Raw genomic sequence first — 16,993 nt, forward strand, 5'->3', positions numbered from 1 at the left:
AGGCGGTTCAAAAGCTCAACAATACCTTCGAAGAAAAAGATATGCAGATTGCTCAACTTTGGAGCAGGCTCGAGAAACCAAATGATGAGGATTCTGCTAGGATTCCATACAAGAATGACAAAGACAAACAAGAAGAAACTTCAAAGACAAATGACAAAGACAGTGAAAGTCTACTTGGTTCTTTGTCTGTCCAACAGCTGCAAGACATGATCAACAACTCCATCAGAGCTCAATATGGAGGCCCCTCTCGTGACTCTCTCACATATTCCAAGCCATACACAAAAAGAGTGGATAGCCTGAGGATGCCATATGGGTACCAGCCGCCCAAGTTTCAGCAATTCGAGGGGAAGGGCAATCCAAAACAACATATTGCTCATTTTGTCGAGACTTGCAACAATGTTGGAACGGAGGGAGATCATCTCGTTAAGCAGTTTATACGTTCATTAAAAGGCAACGCCTTCGAATGGTACACAGATCTGGAACCTGAGTCAATCGACAGTTGGGATCAGATGGAGCGTGAGTTCCTGAATCGTTTCTATAGCACAAGATGCACAGTGAGCATGATGGAACTTACTAGCGCCAAGCAATGGAAGGACGAACGCGCAGTTGATTACATCAATAGGTGGCATTCGTTGAGTCTCGATTGCAAAGATCGACTGTCAGAAGTATCTGGAGTGGAAATGTGCATCCAAGGTATGCACTTTGATTTGCTATATATTTTACAGGGAATCAAGCCCCGTACGTTTGAAGAGTTGGCTATGCGAGCACACGACATGGAGTTGAGCATAGCTAGCCACAAAGGGAAGAAGGAGTCAATTGTTGACCAAAGAAAAGACAAGGTCTTCGGAAGCAAGATTGACAAGGCACCGAAGAAATCTGCAAAAGAATCAATGGCCGTCAACATTGCCCCTGTCAAAATCTCTACACGAGATAAGGAGGTTAAGAAAGTAGAGCCAGTTCGTACCTACGACAGAACAAAGCGTTCGTTGAAGGAATGGAAACAAAAGACATATCCCTTCCCAGATTCTGACGTGGCAGGCATGTTGGAAGATTTACTTGAGAAGAAGGTGATAGAGCTCCCAGAATGCAAGCGGCCCGAGGAAATGCATCGTGTCAAGGACCCGAAATACTACAGGTACCACCGGATCGTCAGTCACCCAGTGGAGAAATGCTTCGTTCTGAAAGATTTAATAATGAATCTCGCCAAGCAAGGAAGGATTGAGCTGGATGTCGACGATGTTGCTGAGGTAAACTGCACCACCATCGTGTTTGGGTCATTCGAGCCTGCCCCGCTGCCTTCTCTTCCAATGAAAGCACCATATCAGCTTTCGAGAAAGCCATGCATAAAGTCAAAGTTAGAGAAAGTCAGGCCAATCCAGAAAGCAAGTCTCGCACCTATTGCTACTCCTAAAGTTGATTCAGTTGTCGATGACGAGGGATGGATACTTGTCACTCGAAGGAAGGCACACAAGAGCCCATCACCAAATTTACCTATCACTCAAGCAAAATGCAAGCAATCACAAGAAAGTCGTCAGCATCTCGAGAAAGGTGGGACGAGATTTGTCAAAGGGAGGGGCAGTCCTTCCGTTCAAAAACCCCATAGTGTGGTTTCACCAACAAGAGTCTTTCCCAAGAGAGGCGACGAACAAGAAAAGGTGAGAGCTGCCCACATGACAACAAGCTACGAAATTGGTTCGAATGATTCTGCCAAGGCTGAGTCAAGCACGGTCAATACGAGCCAAACGTCAGAAGAGAATGAGGTGTTGAAGCAGCTAGAAGACCTACCATTGCACTTCAGCATTTTTGATCTACTACAATTGCTAAAATCTGCAAGATGTACATTGGTACAGGTGCTGATCGACATAGGCAAGTACTCCACAGAGATTAACAAGGTGAAACAGAAGGAATGCGTCACGTGTGTTGCAGATTGTGATGCCATCCACTTTACGGATGAAGACCTTCAGTTAGGCTCTAAGCCGCACAATAGACCTCTCTTCGTGACAGGGTACGTGCAAGATCAAAAGCTAAACCGCATGCTTGTAGACGGAGGGTCCGCTGTAAACATCATGCCTAGGTCGACTATGAAGCAGCTGGGCATCAATGTGGAAGAGTTGTCTCGAAGCCGTCTCATGATTCAAGGCTTCAACCAAGGGGGGCAAAGAGCCATAGGCATGATCAGAGTAGACATGAAAATCGGAGAAATGAAGTCGAACACTTTGTTCCACGTGATCGATGCGAAGACCTCCTACAATTTATTGTTAGGACGATCGTGGGTTCACGAAAATGGTGTCGTCCCCTCCACTCTTCATCAATGCTTCAAGTTCTATGATGGCGGAGTAAAAACAGTAGCTGGTGATACTAAACCATTCACTGAAGCTGAATCTTACTTTGCGGATTCCAAGTTTTACATGGATGATGAAACAGTAAGGGAAGTTCTCCCAGTTGGAATACCCTCTATAGGGAAGACTGCAGAAGTGCGTAATAAAGAAGTGGAACCCAGCATGGCAAGAAATTGCAATGAGGAACCACATAAAGTTTCGTCAGAAACTAAAGTGACAGCTTCAAAGAACAAAGTCAATTCCTCTGCTCCAGTCCTTCGTTACGTGTCAAGGTCTAGGCGAAAAGAAGGGGAATCTCCTTTTGTGGAGGCAAATGAGCAAGAACGTCAGCGAAAGCTAGATGAGAAGGACGTAGAATTGCTAAAAGAAACATCAACCATACCGTTGACGAAGTTGAGCAACGCAACACCTACCAAGCAGTCGCTAAAGGGATTTGTCAAACCGATTCAAGGCAAGACAGAACATGGTACCCTTACTGACAAAAGGACAAAGGAAGGATTTGACCCTAACGCTTACAAGCTGCTAGCAAAGGCTGGATATGACTTTGGTTCGTCAAGCAAGGAAGGTGGCCAAGTCATCCCTGGTAAAAAGGTACATGAGCTTAATGAATCTCAAAGGAGGTTGAGAGAGCAAGGATGCACAGCTGACCCCGCTAAAGCAGGTCTTGGTTTTGTACCAGGAAAACCAGTCAAAATATCAGGAAGAAGAAAAGTTGCAAAGGCAAGCACTCAACACATTAGTGTCGAAGTAATAGAAGAAGAAACTCAGGAATCTAAATCTGCCTCTCGCGTTTCGGCACTTGATCGCATTCGTCCAAATTCTCAAGCTGCGATGCCTGAACAAGTTGATGAGTTGGCACCTCGAGTCTCTGTATTTGATCGTGTCGATACTTCAACAAGCCGAGTCTCAGTTTTCAATTGCATCACCCAAACGACCACTCGAGCTTCCGTGTTTAATAGGTTGTCATCTTCCGATGAAGGAAATAAGAAATCTGAGCCCGCCCCTCGAAAGTCGGCACTTGAGAGGATACAAGCACCCAAAGAGCAACAAAAGCAAAAGAGAAAGAGGATTGACGACCAAGGAAACGACAGAGATCTGAAGTCTCATCCCGTCACGCATGAAGCGACGCTCTATGTTAGAGGTGAGCTCAACTGAACAACTCAAAGTGAATGAGCACACCATCGTACTCACTGGCCAAGTTGGAATGAGTAATGTTGATAGCAATGGCGAGGATGAGATTGTTTAGTCTGCCTATCATATCATGGTAGCAGAAGCAGAGGCTTTTGAAGAAGATGACCATGATCATTCTGAGGATGAAGTAGATGAAGCTCCTCCAGAACTTGAAGACGGGAGGCAAGCTACTATCGACAAGCTTAAAGAGCTCAATTTGGGAACTGAGGAAGATCCAAGACCTGTCTTCGTGAGCACTTCGCTGAGTCCTGAAGAAGAAAAGGAATAATATGATCTGCTACTTGAATATAAAGACGTCTTTGCATGGACGTACAAAGAAATGCTTGGCCTTGACCCAAAGGTAGCGGTTCATCGTCTCGCAGTTAAACCTGAGGCTCGACCGATCAAGCAAACACAACGACGCTTTTGGACAGAACTCCTTCCTCAAATTGAAGCTGAAGTTGATAAGTTGATTGCTGCAGGTTTCATCAGAGAGGTTCAATATCCTAAGTGGATTGCACACATTGTTCCTGTCAAAAAAAACAACGGACAACTCCTTGTATGTGTGGACTTCCGCGACTTAAATGATGCGTGTCCGAAAGATGACTTCCCTTTGCCCATCATTGAACTCATGGTGGATGCAACAACAGGGCACGAAGTTTTATCCTTCATGGATGGGTCATCTGGATACAATCAAATAAGGATGGCCTTAGAAGATGAAGAGCTTACTGCATTCCGTACTCCCAAAGGCATTTATTGCTACAAAGTCATGCCATTCGGGTTGAAAAATGCTGGTGCAACATATCAACGTGCCATGCAGAAAATATTCGGAGACATGCTTCACAAGTACGTGGAATGTTATGTCGATGATTTAGTGGTCAAGTCAAAAAAGAGGACAGATCACTTGCAAGACCTAAGAAGGGTGTTTGAAAGACTACGCAAGTACCAGCTCAAGATGAATCCTCTCAAATGTGCTTTTGACGTCAGTTCAGGCAAGTTTCTTGGATTCATTGTGAAACATCGTGGCATCGAAGTGGATCAGTCAAAGATTAAGGCCATTCAAGACATGCCTGAGCCAAGAAATCTACGCGAGTTAAAAAGTCTCCAAGGACGACTCGCCTTTATTAGACGATTCATATCGAACCTTGCAGGCCGTTGTCAGCCTTTTAGTCGACATCTGAAGAAGGATGTGCCTTTCGTATGGGATGAATCTTGCCATAACGCCTTTGAAAGCATAAAGAAGTACTTGGCAAACCCTCCTGTGTTAGGTGCACCCATCCTTGGGAAACCACTTATCCTCTACATCGCCGCGCAAGAACGATCACTCGGAGCACTCCTAGCCCAAGAAAATGAAGAAAAGAAGGAGAAGGCGTTGTATTACTTGAGTCGAACTCTCACAGGGCCAGAATTGAACTATCTACCGATAGAAAAAATCTGTCTCGCACTCGTCTTCGCCATCCAAAAGTTAAGACATTACATGCAAGCTTACACAGTGCATCTAGTGGCGCGAGCTGACCCAGTCAAGTTTGTTATGTTACAACCCGTCTTGACAGGGCGTATGGCAAAATGGACACTACTCCTCAATCAGTATGAAATCATCTACATACCAGCCAAAGTGGTTAAAAGACAAGCATTGGCTGATTTCCTAGCGGACCATCCTATCCCTGCGGATTGGGAGATTTCAGATGACTTGCTGGATGAAGAAGTCTTTAATACAGAGGTCCTCCCTGCTTGGCAAATGTTCTTCGATGGGTCTTCAAGGGCAGATGGGGCAGGAGCTGGTGAGGTCTTCATTTCTCCGCAAAGGCAGATATTGCCTTATGCCTTTACTCTTAGTGAACTATGTTCCAATAATGTTGCTGAGTACCAAGCGCTAATTATGGGACTACAAACCGCAGCTGAAATGAAAATCTCAAATCTAGAGGTGTATGGAGACTCGAAGTTAGTAATTGATCAATTATTAACTATCTATGAAGTGAAGAAAGAGGATTTAGTTCCTTATTTTCAGCTCGCCACACAATTCTTAAAGGGTTTTGATGCTGTCACACTAACGCATGTGCCAAGAAATGAAAATCAAGTGGCAGACGCTTTGGCCAATTTAGCAGCAGCTTTGGCATTATTAGAGGATGAAATCATACACCTTCCAATCTGCCAACGGTGGGTCGTACCGACAATCTCTGAGCTTTGGCATGAAGACTCCAATGTTGTCTCTGTTTACGTGATTGATGTGGATGATTGGAGGTACCCGTTAATTGATTACCTCAAGCGAAATAAGCTTTCTGATGACCCAAAGCAACGCTCAGACATAAGTCGAAGAGTATCACGCTTCTTCTACTATAAGGAGACTCTTTATCGACGGTCATTCGATGGATTGCTTCTTAGATGTCTGGGGAAAGAGAAAGCTGCTAAGGCTATGGAGGAAGCTCATTCAGGAGTATGCGGAGCTCACCAGTCGGGTCCTAAGCTCCATTTTCAAGTGAAGAGGATGGGTTACTATTGGCCCACCATGGTTAAAGATTGCATGGAGTATGCACAAAGGTGTCAAGCTTGCCAGTTTCATGCAAACTTCATCCATCAACCACCAGAGCCATTGCATCCAACGATTGCTTCCTACCCCTTCGATGTGTGGGGACTTGATGCTGTTGGGCCCATAACTCTGAAATCCTCCGCCAGTCACTCATACATTCTAGCGGCTACGGATTCCTTTTCAAAGTGGGCAGAGGCGGTACCGCTTAAGGAAATAAAGAAAGAAAATGTTGTAGATTTCATCAAAGGGAATATCATTCAACGATACACTAGGCCAATAACCTTAACATACAACACTTTTTACACAACGAAAAAAAAAATTTGTTGTGTGATGAGGGAAAGTGAATCATACAACACGTTTACAAAACTTACGTTGTATAAGGCTGTTAAAATTATGAAGTTTTTAGCTAGAAGATCATTGCATAACACTTACAAGAATAATTCGTTGTGTGAATGAAAAAAAAAATAGCGGCAGATTTTCCTCCTAGCTTGACTCAAATTTAGCTTTAAATTGATACTACATAATACAACAGAATAGTTATATCTGTTGTATGAGAGTGGCGTGCAAAATATCATACAACAGTTTTTGACTTTGTGTTGTACGATCAAGAGGGAAAGGTTTGGACGTGCCTATATTTGCCCTAAGATAGCACTCATTCCCCCTCAAGACCTATAAATTTTGATTGAAATATATCTGGTAATTGATGATCCCACAACCAAATGACTTATTTGTGTTGTATGAATGAGTAATGCCTAACCTAGCGCCAAAATTGTCAAAGTATTTGCATATAGGCGGGAACTTTCCCTCCTTACTCGCTCAGCTCAAATTTAATACGTACCAAAACAAACAACACAACTTTATTTATGTGTTGTCTAATTCATGAATGAATACAAAATAAAAACAACCAAATGCTCGTATTGAAAAAAAAAAACTGTTTTTACTTTAAACATGTAGAAGGCTGGTCCTTCATTCCATCACTTGTAAAAAAAAAACAACGAAAAGAAACCTGGGGTCATTGAACGCTCACCTCCTCCTCCTCCTCTCTCTCTCTCTCTCTCTCTCTCTCTCTCTCTCTCTCTCTCTCTCTCTCTCTCTCTCTCTCTCTCTTCTCTCCCTGTCTCACTCTCAGTCTCTTCTCTTGCTCTCTTCTTCATCTAACTCTATTCTTTACCCAGAAATCATAGACTTCCTCTCTCTTTCATTTCCCAAATAGAGAAACCCCAATCTCAGATTCTCCGAAATCAACCAAATCTCGATCTAAAACCCAAATTTCATTGACCTAACTTTTGTCTCCACAATTAGCCAGATTTACACCGAAAAATAAGACAGAGTTCATGGAAATCCTACTTCGGCTGCTCTAGCTCCTTCCTACGTTCACGCACATCAATTCAATTCCTCATGGTAAGCCTACTCGAATTGCCGATAATCTTTGGTAAGCCTTCTTCTTTTAGTTTTTTTTTGTTTCATTTTAGATTGTTTCAAGTTTGGGCACTACTAGAATTTTGCTCTTAGACATCACGACAATTACGTCAGTGAGAAATTCACGCGATGTAAAAAATTATCATTAACATCGATTCCTCAAATTTTGATGGATATGCATATAATTGACATCGATTTTTAAATTGGCCGGTGACTAAACTTTCATTTGAATTTTTGTGAAAATGCTGAGCGGCTAAGTTGGAAATTTTTAAAGAAACGCGGGGGTTGAAATGTTCATTCCCACACTTGGACATATTTGGACTAAAATAAACTTCAGATTGCCCTCCCTTTCGTCCTCTTCGTTCTCCCCCTCCAACCAAAGCCCTCCTCCTCTTCGTTCTCCATCTCACTCACATCTCCCAATTTCACATACTCTCCCTCTTCCTCAAAACCCTAGCCCTCTCCTTCTATCTTTCACGGCCACCACTGCCTCCCTTTACTGTCTCTCCCTCATTGACGGCCTCCTCCCTCTCGCAGGCGCCATCGCCCTTACCGGCAAGCTCTCTCTCTCTCTCTCTCTGAGATCTCAGAAGATTTAAATAAGGGGAAGAATCCTTCTCTCAATCTCTCAGTCGAATATGGGAAATTGATGGCTGCTACGATGGTTGAGCGGGAAGATCTGTGGAAGAGCATCGCCCTCTCCGGCGTCGAGCACGTTTTGGTCTCTATTGATATCCATAACCAAGGATCTTTGTAAGCATTCTCATAATTAATTCTCCAATTCCGATCTCAAATCTTGCCTTCTTAATTTTCTCTCTGATTTACGGATCCAGCTTAGCGTTCAATATTTGTAATGGTTTATGTTAGATCCATTCTACCTTTTGCTTGCATGCGTTGTTTTTGGATTCTCATCTATCTGTAATTGGGCTTTTGCTTGCTGAGATTTTGATTGTAATGGATTGGTTTTAGTTGTAACCTATTTATGATACATGTATCGGAGTTGTTTTTGCTCAGTACTATATCTGTTTGGTGGCTCTCAAAAATATCTCGCAATGATTTTGTCGTCTCAAGCTCTGCAGTGGTCACCTCGGGGGTCTCTTGGATTTGAGTCTTCTCTTTTTCTAGGTCGACAAGCTTCTTCTCTTGTAGTAGAAGTCTTTCGTCTAGTAAAGTCACTGTTTGCTCCAATTTTCGTTGCTCATCCTTTAATTGCTCCAAAGACTTGAGTGCAGATTGGCGATGATCAGAGTCAGCTTGACGAATTGAAGTGACCTTCGCAATTTCTAACTCTGTGTCAGCCAGACGTTGATTACGTGTGCCTGGAGTAGCCTTGCGTGAACAAGAAAGCCGTGCCAGGTTGTATTGGTCAACACTAGTCAACAATCCCTCAACATTTCACCTTACGGATGAAGGGTCAATCCCATAATGGCTAAGCTCAGCTAGCTATCAGCTTCTCAAGTTCCCCCTTGCTGGAAAGAATGGTCTTTGAGGAGTGCTTCATTATCATGTCTTCAATTTGTTCACAAACTGCGGTAGCAGCTTGTTGACGGATATCATGAAGTCTTTGGCTAGCATCTATAATAGCAGCTCCACCAAGAGAGGCCTCAGAAAAGGCTATGGTGTTCAGAGGCTTGGGAGGATGCACCTTGGTAAGTGGACTTGTACATGTATCATTAGTTAAAAGAAAAGGGCTTAAAGTGCAACGAAAATACACAAGAGTTAAGAATTGTACCTGTAGGGTCAATTTGCTGTGAGTCATTCTTTGCATTGGATGTTCCTTTCATGGGTAAAGAGTAAGCCTCAAGTTCCGCTGCAGAAGGAACACGTATAGGGTCTGAGGAGGCATCATCGTTTCCCCAAAGTAGATGACCATCAATCTCTGCACCCTGAAAAGATAGGAAAAGAACAATTCAAGTTCTAAAAAAAATATATAATAATAATAAATAAATAAATAAAATTGACGCAAGTCCAAAAAAGGGTTACCTCATTATGTTGCAGCATCGGTTGTGAAGAAGTTGAAACGTCACCAAGAAAGTCAGTATTCAGAGTGAACTCAGCATTGGGAGCGCAATAAATAGGGCCAAGACTGGTGTCAGTTTTCCGACGCTTAAAGTGCACTTCACTATTATTGCTACCGCTGCTTCCATTATGCCTTCTTTATTTGATGGCAGGTCTTTTCAACTTAGGAGGATGAGCCAAAGCAATGTGAGAATCTAAAGAATTCCCATCATCTTCTAGAGTGTTGAGCGGATGAGTCTGACAATCACTACTAGGAAGCAAAGCCCTATTAGGAGGCACAGGGACGTTGGTGCTACATTCAACTTCACAAGGAATCACATTTTTGTGATGAGGCGGTGTTGCACGGGTGACGTTCTTATCTTTTTTTGCTTTTAGAGTCTTGTGCAGTGGTCCACTAGTAGGCGCTACTTTTGTTGCCTTCACTGGTGTAGAACGGTACACTTTAGACCACCAATCGACATAGTCTCGAGTAACCATGTACTCCGTGATAGTACTCTGGATCGGCAACGTTACCACGCACTTGGTGTTCATTCTGGTGCAAGAATCCCAATGCTTATAAATCAAAGCCAATACGCTGGTGCGAATGTCATTCTTAAGGCTGCCAGGAATGTCTTGAACATAACCAAACTGTCGACTGAACACCGATGTGGACTGTGTGGCTGAATAACTCGTCGGTTATCTTGTCTGAGAGAAAGATAGCCAGATCGAAGGCTGATGAGATATATGAGGTCTAAATGGGAGATGTTATTGCGGTTGATAATCACCCTACTCTCCGAAAATACCCTGGCAAATGCACCCATCCTCACATTGTCACATGCGTTGAACAAAGAAAGAGCCTGTGAGTCTCCAAAATTCTTAGCTGAAAAAGAACCGGAGAAGCGGACCATACGGGGCCTTAGGTCGTTGGGAAGTGGAGATTGAAAGTGGGTGCCGAAGTACTCTGCTAGCCATGCATAAATATAATGAAAAGGAAGAGCAGTCGAGCAATTACCTGGATCTCTGGAAACAGAAATCTCGTTCAAACCTTGATAGATGCTGGCCAGTACTGGTACCGATAGGCAAAACTGTACACCCTGTGACATTTTGCTGGCAACTTTGAATACTCCCGGACGAATCAAACCAGTGTCGTCTCTGGGTAAAACAAATAGGCACAACCAACAAGCAAGAAAGGCAGCCAAATAGGTGGGCTCTATATCTTCACCCTCCATGCCTAAGTCATCAAATGTTGCGCGGTCTGCAGAAGTTCGTTGTCGGATCTCGTGGATCTTGCCAGATGGATTAAACGCATCCGGGGGTGAATCTCTTTTGTTCCTGTGGCTTTTGTTCAGAGGCCTCTTATAGCGCAAAGCTCCTCTATACCAATATCGTATCCATGAGGTTATCTTCACTTTCTGCCCTTGAACTTCCTTGCAAAGCTTATGGTAGGCGAGAAACAAATAGCGGCAGCTCTGTTGACTCCCTTTGCTTGTTGCAGAAAGCTCTTCAGCAGCTGGAACCACCTCATCATAAAACCGTCCAGCAATGGGCAAACCTCTGAGTTGGTACAAATCCCAGAGGGAGATTGACATTTCCCCGCTAGATGTGTGGAGGGTATTCGTCGTAGGACACCAATACTCACAGAAGGCCCGTACGACAGGTGCAACACGGTCATAGCTGAACAGTGAGGCGAATATAGCTCGATAGAGGCCAGTCTCCCGGATAAGCTTGCCATTCCTGCTTAAAATATCTTCTACCCATTCCCAGTAGAACTCCGTGTAAGAAAACCCGCCATTTTCTCGAAATACATTGCTCCACTGCATTGAACCATTGCATAAACGATTGCTGAGAAGCGTGAATGGGGTCTGAGGAGTGTTCTGATCATGATGCGAAGACTTCAGCAACAGTACATGCGAGTTTTGTTGGTCTCTGCCAGATCTCGGTTGTCGAAACATAGCTAGTTGGCGAGGTACCACATGCGTCCACTGGAGGATGTGAGCTGAAGGGTCATAATGAGGGACATCGATTGCTTGAGGCCCAGTCAACGATGGATGCACCTGCAGAGTAGTGCCATCACTTTGAGTGTCCTCCGGATCCTCGAGGATGGTGACTGTCCCTTTCTTGAAGCACTTGAAGAAAGCCATGGCCACAAAAGGACGGGAAGCGTGATCGCAAGTGCCTGATGATGTACGCAAAGCCTAACCGCTTTTAGTGGACCCTACCAAGCACAAAAGTGGAGGAATCCAAGCGCTTAGGACGTCCGCGTTCTTCTTTTCGTGAGCCACCAAATACGTAAAGCCTAACCGCTTTTGGTGGACCCTACCACGAGCTAAGGTGGAGGAATCCAAGCGTTTAGGACGTTCACGTTCTTTTCCTTGGCGTCGACAAACACGCAAAGCCTAACTGCTTTGAGTAGATTTTCCCACAATCAAGAGGTGGAAAAAATCCAAGCACTTAGGTAGTCCGCGTTCTTCAATTATCACCAAAGTCCTGAAAAAGAAAGAGGAAAATATATATATTTCAAATCACTTTCAGAACTCATGTAAGGTGCGGAAAAAAAAAAAAAAAAAGAGGGGTGGTTGCGGCACAAAGCATGATCAAGAAAAAAGAGAATCATGTTTTGGAGTCTAACAAAAAAAAAAAATCCATCAATCATGCTTTGAAGTGCACGTACATTCATATGCAATGTTAGAAGAAGTTGGACAATTGAGCGATGATTGAAAAAAAAAAAAAAAAGGTACAGAAAGTCATACCTCAGCTTGATGATTTGCGAAGTCCAAGGCAATAAATTAGCAGCAACAAGCAGTAAATAGAGAATGCAAGAATGGGGTTCTCTAATTGTCACCAAAATTCTGAAAAAAAAATATTTAAAGCAATTGTCAGACTGCATATATACTGTGCGATATGAAAAGAAAAGAAAAAAAAAACGATGACGTCAGCAAAACAAAGAGGACGTGCGGCATGTGATGTCGGGATAAAAAAAAAACAAAAGGGCGATGACGTCAGCAAGACAAAGAGGACGCCATGGCATGAGAAGGAAAAGGGTCAAGAGGAAGGATGAATCATGGTTTGGGACTTTGGGTAATTGAGTCTGCACGTGCATATATATATATATATATACAGCAAGGTTCCAAAGAGGACGTCCTTGCTATAGTTAAGTTGCGGATGGGTCAAGCACAGCCGTCCATTGCTTTAAATGAAAACCAATGGCTCAGATGCAAAGTCTCCAGAAACCATCGCGGGTCGAAGCCTAAAGCCTCAAACCCAATGTAGAGTGTCCACTGTTTTGTCGATGCAACCAAAGCTCTGGTTCTTTTTCTCCACCCAAACTCCAGGTCTTCTCATCTCCACGACAAGAAACTCATCTCAGGTTGCACGAACCCAAAACCATTAACATGGCCGGAGTGATTCCCCCGGCGACGCCTGATATTAGTCCCCGCCGAACCTCGTCATCTCCTTAGTCCTCCTCACTGCTGCTGTTTGGGTTCGAGGATGACGCGGTCAACGGAGCTTATCACCGGTGAAGACCCCGATGAAGGTCCCCAAGTGGCCGTATAAGGTAAAGCTTTGAGTTTTCTGGGATTACTGAAGATTTGGGATTACTGATTTTGTTTTTGGGATTACTGATTTTTCTGCAATCATCTACAGGTGACTCCTGTTGATTTTTGTAGAGATTATGTCGGGTTTGCTTTTTGAGATGAATGTGGCTGATGGGTTTTGAGGAATATGTTGTAAAGTTTTGGTCTTTGAATGGGGTGGCATCAATTTAGTTGATAAAAAATAAGAATAATTGGGTTTGTATATGGGTTTGCTGCTTCATGCTCTGTTTGCATGCTTTTATTCTGGGTATCGTTCAATCCCGAACCTATTTGAACGAATCTCCCACCGCCAAAACACAAGCATTGAAAGAAGATAACTGTTCACATATTGAGCTTTTTCTTTGGTTCGGTTTTAGTGATTGATACTATAATTGTGATTCTGCTGTTCTTTGTGTGGCATTTCTTCTATTTAATTTTTCTTTTTGTCCCTGAACTAGGTAGTGGTCAAAAACTCTGGCATGGAAGAAAAAAGCAGTGGTTATCTAAAGTTGGGCTTCCATGGTGCTACCTGCTAAGAGCTTCCAGCAAAATTGGTGAAGGCCTTCAATTTGTGAGAACAAAATCAATTGGTGAAGAGCTACCTGCTAAGAGCTCCCTCTGGAATAGGCTTCACAACGAAAGCCTCTCTTTCTTCACTCCCCACTGTATTGGAGACAGCGGGAGTGACAGGCTCACTCGCCTGATTGGTAGTGACAGTTTGACTCTCAGTAGCGGTCGGGTGACTCTCTCCCTGTTCAGTTGACATATCGGAGAATTGGGGATGAAGAGAGAATTTTTGAGTCACTTGTTCTTCAGAAAGACCACGACAATCCGCGCAAGGATGCGGTTTGTAACTGGAGGTCTTATGCTTTGAGCAGTTAGCGTAGCCCTTTTGGTAAGGGTTTTCGCTTGACTTCCCAATGGCTAAAGTTCACGAAGAGACACTTAGTTGGTCCCACTGGGCGTGCCAAAATGTTTGACACAAAAACCAGTTGGCTTGCAAACTGTCTCTTTTGAGCGTGTGCGCAGGCGTGCCAGCACCGTGGGGTGCAGTCGTCGGGGTAGTCCCTTGACCTGACTTCTTCTTCAAGCGTTTGTGGACGAGGAGAGCACCAACCTCGCCACAAGGTTCTTCTCTAACCTTCTGGGAAAGGACTTTCTGCCTTACGGATAAGGACTTTGGGTGTGATCTCTTCGCGTCACCGAATCGATACTTAGTATTGCAGACTAAGCAGAGCAATCACTGGGAAGTTTGGAGAAAGCACGGGTTGCGCTAAAGCGTGACTTTAGCTTCGCTCGGTTGCGAGGGCGTTACCCTTGCTTCGCTGGTAGTAACGGTGGCGGTTGCGCTCACAGTCAGCTCCTGGGGAGACTGGGACTGGAAGTACGGTCGCCGGGTTGATCTGGTGATGCTGACAGTCGGCTCTTGGAGAGACTAGGACTGGCGGGCGGTCACCGGGTTTCAACGAGGTTGAAGGTTTGCTCCGGGGAGACTTTGTAATCGCTAGGATTGATTGATTTGAGAGAGGTCCTTTATTCGTCCTTGAAACCTGGTATATATACCTAGGGTTTCGACTGTTCCTTGTCATAGAAGGGATATTGATTGAAGTTTCCTATTCAATCCCCGCTACTCGACTCCAATAAGGTTTCGTTTTCCTCATGGATCACGGAATGGGTGAAGCTGTAACCCAAACCCGAGTAAGCTTATTTTTGGGCCGCAGGTATTGGCCCGCTGTGCTAAATCCACTAAAGGATCTTGCCAAAATTACTTTTGGGCTCAAACAGAGTCACCTGTAGATGATTGCAGAAAAATCAGTAATCCCAAAAACAAAATCAGTAATCCCAAATCTTCAGTAATCCCAGAAAACTCAAAGCTTTACCTTATACGGCCACTTGGGGACCTTCATCGGGGTCTTCACCGGTGATGAGCTCCGTTGACCGCGTCATCCTCGAACCCAAACAGCAGCAGTGAGGAGGACTAAAGAGATGACGAGGTTCGGCGGGGACTAATATCAGGCGTCGCCGGGGGAATCACTTCGGCCATGTTAATGGTTTTGGGTTCGTGCAACCTGAGATGAGTTTCTTGTCGTGGAGATGAGAAGACCTGGAGTTTGGGTGGAGAAAGAGAACCAGAGCTTTGCTTGCATCGACAAAACAGTGGACACTCTACAGTGGGTTTGAGGTTTTAGGCTTCGACCCGCAATGGTTTCTGGAGACTTTGCATCTGAGCCGTTGGTTTTCATTTAAAGCAATGGACTGCTGTGCTTGACCCATCCGCAACTTAACTATAACAAGGCCGTCCTCTTTGGAACCTTGATGTATGTATCTATATATATATATATATATATATATATATTATATAAATAAAGGATGAATCATGGAAGTATGTCAGAAAGTGCACGCGTATATATACAGATCTATATATATTAAGTTTGAGATTTTTTTCCCACTTACCCTATTAAGTTTTTTTAATTCTCTCTTACCCAAAACACTCTAAGGAGGTCTTCCCTAATACCCCATTAAGATTTTTTTTTTTATTTTTTATATTTTTTTAATACCATTTTACCCTCACCCTTTTGTTACTTAGAGAGAGAGAAAAAAATGGAAGAGAGAGAAATTATAGGAGACTTCGCAGGAGCCCCATCACAGATCGCCGGATTCCGGTCACCGGCCGCCGCTAACCGGACTTTTATGAAAACCTCACCGAAAAGGTTTATTGCCCCAATAGACGTCTATTGCCCCCCAATAGAAGGTCTATTGCCCCCCAATAGATGTTTCCATTACTGAAATGGGAACTAATCTTCCTAAAATTACACAAATAAAACTAGAGATTAAAACGTCTATTGCCCCCCAATAGACGTCTATTGTACCCCAAATCCCCAATAAAACTTTTTTTTTCCCTTTTCTTTTTCCTTGAGGGCATTCTACTCTCATTTTACCAAAAAAAGAAGAAGAAAAGAACAGATTGTATAATTTATTCTAAAAAAAAGAACAGATTGTGTAAAAAAAAACAAGTCCAAATTAGATGATGGAATTCTTTTCAAAGCTGTGCATGCATAGAACAAGACCAAATTGTATAAAACTTTCTTTTTCCCCTTTCATTCTTGGCCTCTGCCCACAGTTTACTAAAAAAAAAAATTGATCTAGCCACCCATAAAATACTCTGGGCACCAAATCGGAGCAAACTCAGAAATCGGGTCGGAAGTTGAGTGCAACTGAGGGATCCAAACCGGCTTCATGGAGCCACCCGCGATGATTATCAAATCAGAAACCCACGGCTCTGTGGAGCACGAAGAAGAAGTCGAATCATCCAAGGATGGAAATGCGAGTCCTTTGAAATTCGAATCATCCAGATCGGTGCAGTACTTCCTGAAGGCCCCACCGCCGTTGACGGAATTTCCAGCGCCGACGATGTTGTTGACGAGTTGCAGAAGCTCCGACGCGCAGCCGGCAAGCTCCACCGCGAGGCTCTGCATCGAGACGGAGTTCGACTCTGGTAGCTCCGACCGGAGCTTCAGGTGTGGACTATCGTCGCCATGTCGTCCAAGATCGTGATGTCAGAATTCAACGCCGCACTGGAGGTGGAGATCGGAGGGAGATTAGAGAGAGAGAGAGAGAATCGTGCTAGGGGAGAGAGAGAGGATAAAATGTAGTTTATTAATTAAATCAAGGGTAAAAATGTCATTTTATTTTAAATAGGGTAAGTGGGAATAAAAATTTATTGCTGGGGTAATTGAGATAACTTTAGCCAATTTTAGTGCTATGGGTCAAGAACCCATATATATATATATATATATATATATATAAAGGATGAGTCATGGCTCCTATCACGGTATGCATGAAAGAAATCATAATCAAATAAGGATTAATATAAACAAAGGAAGATAGAGCACAACCTACCTTGCCGCCACCAACAACTCAAGTCAAATCAAGGTCTCAGGAGGAACAGCACACCAGTAGCAGCA

The sequence above is a fragment of the Rosa rugosa genome, chromosome 1 (assembly GCF_958449725.1).
Source record: "Rosa rugosa chromosome 1, drRosRugo1.1, whole genome shotgun sequence".
In the NCBI taxonomy this organism is placed as follows: Eukaryota; Viridiplantae; Streptophyta; class Magnoliopsida; order Rosales; family Rosaceae; genus Rosa; species Rosa rugosa.